At 42.4% G+C, this 6,575-nt stretch overlaps 1 long non-coding RNA gene across 1 annotated transcript in view; it reads left to right on the top strand.

Annotated features, from left to right (window-relative positions):
* Positions 1 to 933, top strand: part of LOC116095081 — a 9,828-nt gene extending 8,895 nt beyond the window's left edge. Inside the window, exon 3 of the long non-coding RNA XR_004120432.1 lies at positions 562 to 933. This is a non-coding gene — a long non-coding RNA (uncharacterized LOC116095081). The remainder of the gene's footprint in view (positions 1 to 561) is intronic.
* The last annotated feature ends 5,642 nt before the right edge of the window (positions 934 to 6,575 follow it).

Raw genomic sequence — 6,575 nt, 5'->3', positions numbered from 1 at the left:
CAGAGGGACCCGACCCAAGGTATTCAGTTAGGGAGGGAAACATATTCATTCTAGGAATGTAATCTTCACCTATCAGGTCGGCAGGGTAGAGAGTCTCATAAACCAGTAGACCTTCATTCTTAGTTCCGCCCTCATTGTGGATCATTCAGGAGGGGCAGGTATTGGGAACCAGAGCCCTGTGGCTCTGAGTTCCTAGAACTGGCTACTCCACCTTTTTGTCTTGTGGCAGAGGTTTTCCTTGCCCTCTTTTAAGTAAAGGTTACACATTAATACATACATTTCTATTAAATGCCCTCATTTTAAATTCTAAGATTCTCCAGCCTTTCAAAACCAGAGGTCAACTCTAAGATGTTGTACACAAAGATGGCAGTGGTGGTGGTAATGGTGATTGATGATTATATGATGATGAAAATGACAATGATGATGATGACAAGGATGGTGGTGGTGGTGATGGTGATGGTACAACCCAGCTTTAAACTATCTGTGGCCATTTTTCTCTGTGTGTGTGTAAACCTAGGGTTACCATAGACAAGTACTTTTTTTTTTTTTTTCCTTTCTTAGGGTAGAGACAAAATGCAGTCCTCAGCCCAACACAAAACCTCCCTTTTAGAGACTGGGTTTCTTTTTCCGCCCAGCCCAGCTTGGCTTCCAGCGTGTGCTGCTGCCGCCTCAGCACTCAAGTTCAGTGTACTACTGTGCCCGGAACATTTGCCTTTGCTGCCTATACACACAGCTCAGTAAACACAACGCACGTTTGACCAGCTTTGTGCAGCATTTTTACTTTAAGTTGTCTTAATGTTATTTTGAAATGTTACAGAAGATGGGAGGAATTGCATTCCTTCCTTCTGCAAAAATAAAAGAATATACTACCCACTACCTTGATTTTAAATCTTCCCAAAGTGGTACACTTGAAAATAAAACTTGTCTAATTGAGACTACACTGTTTCTCCCTCAAGAAATCAAGAATTGAGATGTCTAAACAAAGTTTTGAGTTTTCAAAAAACATCTTCTAGAACGTCCTGCCTACTCTCTCGCCAAAAGCTAATCAAGGGCTGGAGAGGTATAGTTTAAAATAGGCACTTCAACCAGATCAACCCCTTGACCTTCAGAATGGGAGGGAAAGGGCCCTAGAGACTAATTGCATAAACCTTGTGATTCAGTGAGCATCTCGGTTGGTGACCAACGAGTGCTGAGTGCTAGGAGCATGGTGTGCCCACTTACCAGGCCACCTGTCATTTTTCTAGTTTGGACTGTGTGACTATTATTAGCGTCAGTCCGCAAAGGCCTGGTTATCTAACACAGAAGCTGGAATTGCCTTAACAACCTTCCTTTACTGTTGCCATCAAAATCTATTCCAAACTCAGGCTTGACTTGTTCACAGTTTTAATCTCACAGAGGCAAAGTGGTCTCTGAATTTGTGGCTAGCCTAGTTTATACAGCAAGTTTCAGGCCAGTTAGGGCTACATAGCAAGACCCCATCTCAAAATTTAAAATAAAATAAAATAAAATAATGTAGCGGTCCAGCAACCATGAACAAACTGAGTTTACCTGAAAGGGGGGCTGGAAATGAAAAAGAGACAGGTAGTGGGGTGGGGGGGGTAGGGGTGGAGACAAGGTTCTGATCCAGGCTCCAAGTTTAATATTCAGCACTGCATTTATATAGGGAGAGCCCACAGACTCCATCCTTTGTTTCAGCTGGATTATGTTGCAAAGCAGGTCAGCAGGCAGTCTATTCTTCTAAGTTCCTGTGGGAACTTGCATGGGCTAGGGAGGCAGATGACTCCACCCAGGCAGGTGACTCTACCAAGGTCAATAAGGACCTCTGCGGCAAGCCCTCAAGGTCTGTTCAGCCTGCTCAAGGCTAGGAAGGCCACAAAATAAAATAAAATAAAAATATTGTCTAGCAAGGACAAAGATTTAAGCATAAAAATAATCATGGATATTGTACAAGTAGACACAGGCCTATAGTACCCGAGGGGACGGAGTCCAGGGTACTCAAGAACGCCTGAATCTGCAGGTATCCCAGTACCTCACAGAAAACAAGGAGGTATTTACATGTAATCTATATACACTGTCCTTTATTTTTATACAATTGTTATTACATTTATTTTTGTTGGGGGGGCCAGGTACAGCATATAGGACATTTGTAGAGGCCATTTCTCTTCATCCACCTTGTGAGTGGATCAGGTCATCAGGCTTGGCAGGTAATCCACAAGAGAAAATACACATATTTTTGAACCAATAAAAAAATTATTACCCAGTCATTGACTACCCTGGGAAGTACGGAAGCCAAAATGCAAGGTTAGCACATTTAGAGACCATCTCAGAACTATGGACTTTGATGAATTAGGTCTTTGTTTTCATTTTGGCAGGTGGGGTTGTCTACCACATGCTGAGTTTTATGGCCTGAATGGCATTTCCGTCATGGAATCAGTTGTACTAAGGTCTTGGGGCCTCCTCAGGTGGGGGGGGGGGCTGTTATAGAGTGACAAGCACCAGAAGCTGCTAAGCCATCAAAAGCCCTGTGTTTTGGGCAGCAAATCATCTCTGCAGAGTGCTCAGTAACCAATGTAGTATAAATGCTATGCAAATAAGGAGTTGTTCTAGTATCCTGCTTAGAGAATATTGACAAGAAAGTTTCTGCAGATCCCAGTTCTGAAATAGTTATTTTTGAACTGAGGTTGGTTGAAACCACATGGAATTCATAGATACAGAGGACCAGGTATATGCGTAATCATTTTTCATAATGATTCTTGGGATTAAGCCCAGAACCTTGTACATATTAACACACAATCTTACTGAAGTAGAATAAGGTACAAAAGACCAATTATTTGTTGATTTATTGATCTTTTTAGTAACTTAAAATATTGTTTCTATTGCCTATTTGCCAAAGCCTGACTTCACTGGCTACCTGGAACAGAATGACCTGGAGAAATAGCTGAGACAATGGGCTGTTGCCCTTAGCAACCTGCTGATTGCCCTGTGAGCTTTTGTAAATTCTTGCTTTTTTGCCCTCCCCACCTTGTGGTTTTAGAGCATAGAATGGGACTATAAACTAGACCTGGGAGGAAACCTTTCAGGAGCTGCCCTGGCTTCCACCCACCAATAACATCTCCTCACTTCCACTCTCATTGGTGTCACAGTGCTTATTCCAGGAAGATTCCTACAAGACCACTACTGTTTGGGGGAGATCTTATCCTTTCAAATCATGTCCACCGTAGTTTAGCATCCAGAAACTACTGCTCAAGACTGGATACCTACCTACATATTTAAGACTTTTCACCTGGAGAAAACTTGACTTGCACATTAATCAAAGCATGGCATGGGTGTTGCCCTGCAGGGTGGTGGTGGTGGTGGTGGTGGTGGTGGTGGGCAGCAGCAGTGGCTCACACCGTTAATCCCAGTACTTAGGAGGTAGAGGCAGGCGAATTTCTGAGTTGGAGGCCAGCCTGGTCTACAGATTGAGTTCCAGGACAGCCAGGGCTACACAGAGAAACCTTGTCTTGAAAACAGCAACAATAACAACAAAAAACAAAAACAACAAAACAAAAAACCCAAAAGATGGCATGGCAATAAAAATAAACCATATGAAAGAAAAATGGCTGGTTCTTTAAATAAAATTTATTATTATTGCTGTGTACCTAAACATGATGGTTGGTGGGTGTGCATGCCACAGCAAGCGTGCAGAGGTCAGAAGACAACAGTGTTCCTGTCTTGTACCCCTATTAGGTCCCAGGAGAGAGCTCAGTGCGACAGCCATCATTGAGTCATCTTGTTGGCCCAAATGGCTATTTCTCTAATACTTGTTTTTATTACATTATTTTTTTTTTTATGTATGTGGGTATTTTGCCCAAATGTATGCTTGTCCACCACATGCATGCTTTGTATCTGCAGAGGCTGAAAGAGGGTATAGGGTCTCTTGAGACTGGAATTACAGATGGTTGTGAACCAACATGTAGATGCTGGCAATTGAACTCATATCCAATGGAAGAGCAATCTTAATGGCTGAGATAAACAGTGACATTGTACAAATGGCCATCTCCAGGTAGTTCACACTTCTGATAGACCAAATTATACTCTGCTCAATGATATCTTTGATCTTAGTACTTGATTTTCGGAACAAAGATCTCTTCCAAATCATAATATACAAAAAAAATCTCATAGAAAATTGGAGGGAGGACCTAAGTAACAGACAGAAAATCCATGATAATGACCAATAAACATATTAAGAAGGCTCACCTAAACCTTCAACAGATGAAACACATATGTGACCATCACTCCAACTCTACTTCTTCCCTTTCTAATTGATAAAAATTATAAAAAGCTGTATTGATACACAAATGACTACTTTTACTGAACATCTCTGAAGATGTATTTTAATTGTTCTTGCTATTTAAACTATTAATGCAACTCATAAGCATTTACCTGACGGATACTCAATACGCTTATGAGGAGTTTTCTTGGTATGAATGATCTTACAGTCACAATAAGGGAGGGAGCATGGGAGAGGGAAAGAGGGAGAGAGGGAGGGAGTGAGGGAGAGAGGAAGGGAGCAAAGAGCCAAACCCTGGCAGAGAAGAAATTGAAACAGGCTTATCCAAGGGGTACATATGCCAAAATGCAGTGTTCACACGTGTGCCATTGGCAAAGAGTAGAGAAAACATATTATATTTACAAAATCAACAAGTTTATTAACCTAATCAAATGATACGCCCCAGTTAAAGGGAAAGGAATAGAGCCACAGCTGAACAGGCACTGGGATGTGGCATAGAGCTCTACAGAGCTGCTCTGGATGCTTCACAGGTTTTTGTTGTTGTTGTTGGTTTTTGGAGACAGGGTTTCTCTGTGTAGCCCTGGCTGTCCTGGAACTCACTCTGTAGACCAGGCTGGCCTCGAACTCAGAAATCTTTCTGCTTCTGCCTCCTGAGTGCTGGGATTAAAGGTGTGCGCCTCCACTGCTTCGTTTCACAGTTTTGAGATAAACAGTGACACCTAGATTATACAAAGGGCCATCTCATCTCGAGGCAGTTCACACTCCATATTAGATCAAGCTGCACTCTGTTCAAAGAGTTCATAGTTTTGCTAGCATAGAGTTTTAGTCCTTGAGGTGACGAAAGTCACAAGCCAGTGTGGGACAAGAAGTAAAAGGGGTGTGGTTGTTCTCATAAGAGCCTTATTAATATCCGCAAACCCCTAAAACCTTTGTGACATTCTTCTGGTAGGGAGCCTGTTACACATAAGAACATGGTGCAGAAGAGGAATCAGGGGGCAATCTGTCAATCAAAGTGTCTAGACCACAGGATCTACAGTGATTGAGAGTCCCTGAAACATAGCTTTAGCCAGTGAACCTTTCTTTAGAGTCCCCGTTTGTTTATCCACTAATTAATTTGCTGACTTCTAAAAAGCCCTTAGATCACAACCAGGGCACAGAGAGCACTGTGCATGGGTGCTGCTAACCTTGTTCATTTACTTATTTGTCCTTCCTTCTGTCCTCCCTCCTTCCTTCCCTTTCTCCCTTCTTTCTATTTATCAAAAATGTTTCCAGCATCCCAGACTGGCCTTGAACTCTCCTTGTAGCTAAAGATGACCTTGAACCCCTGATCCTCCTGCCTTTACCTTCTCAGTGTAGTGCTGAGGGCCATTAAACACCAACAAACCAAGTTTGTTTATTTTTAGAGATTCATCTATTTATTGTGTGTATGTGTCTGCCTGAATGTATGTTGTGTTCTTACAGGCACCCTCTGAGGCTAGAAGGCGGCACTGGATCCCCTGCAACTGGAGTTACAGGCAGCTATGGGCCGCCTCGTATGAATGTTGGAAACTGAACCTGGGTCTTCGTCAAGGACAGTAGGCCTCAGGGGCAGCAACTGCTTTTAACCAAAAAGACATCTCTCTAGCCCCCACTCCCAGTTTATACAGCATTGGGGAAGAACACAGAGCTCATGCATGCTAGGTAAGCACTCTACCAGCTGAGCTCCTGTCTCAGACTTATTTGTTTGATTGTGCATAGACAGGATCTTATATTATCCCAGCTGGTCTCAAATTCACCACATAGCTGAAGTTGAAGCTGAAGCTGAATTTCTGATCTTCCCACCTCTATGTCCCAAACCCTGTGCTTACACATGCATACCAACAAGCTTGGCTTTGAAAACTGATGATCTTACCATCTTTCCGATCTTGAAGCTGTGGTAAACCTTTTAAAAAGTTACTTATACTCACATTGCTCTGAGTGTATTTTAGCATTTGCATGGAAAACTATGAACCACCCTTTTCTGGAGTTCTTGAATTTTGTTAGTTATTTTATCAAATAATAGTTTAATACTGAAAGTCTGGAGAATCTTAGAATTTAAAATGAGGGCATTTAATACAAATGTATGGTGTATAACCTTTACCTAAAAGGACAAGGAGGGCCACTGTAGCCAGCCAGAAATATAAAATAGCCAGTTCCAGGAACCTAGGGCCTCAGGGCTCTGGTTCCCCATACCTGCCCCTCCTGAATGATCCACCATGAGGGCGGAACTAAGAATGAAGGTCTACTGGTTTATGAGACTCTCCACCCTGTCAACCAGTAGATG

The sequence above is a fragment of the Mastomys coucha genome, unplaced genomic scaffold (assembly GCF_008632895.1).
Source record: "Mastomys coucha isolate ucsf_1 unplaced genomic scaffold, UCSF_Mcou_1 pScaffold17, whole genome shotgun sequence".
Lineage (NCBI taxonomy): Eukaryota > Metazoa > Chordata > Mammalia > Rodentia > Muridae > Mastomys > Mastomys coucha.
The sequence above is the reverse complement of the archived record's forward strand: the minus strand, read 5'-3'. Positions and strand labels throughout refer to the sequence as shown.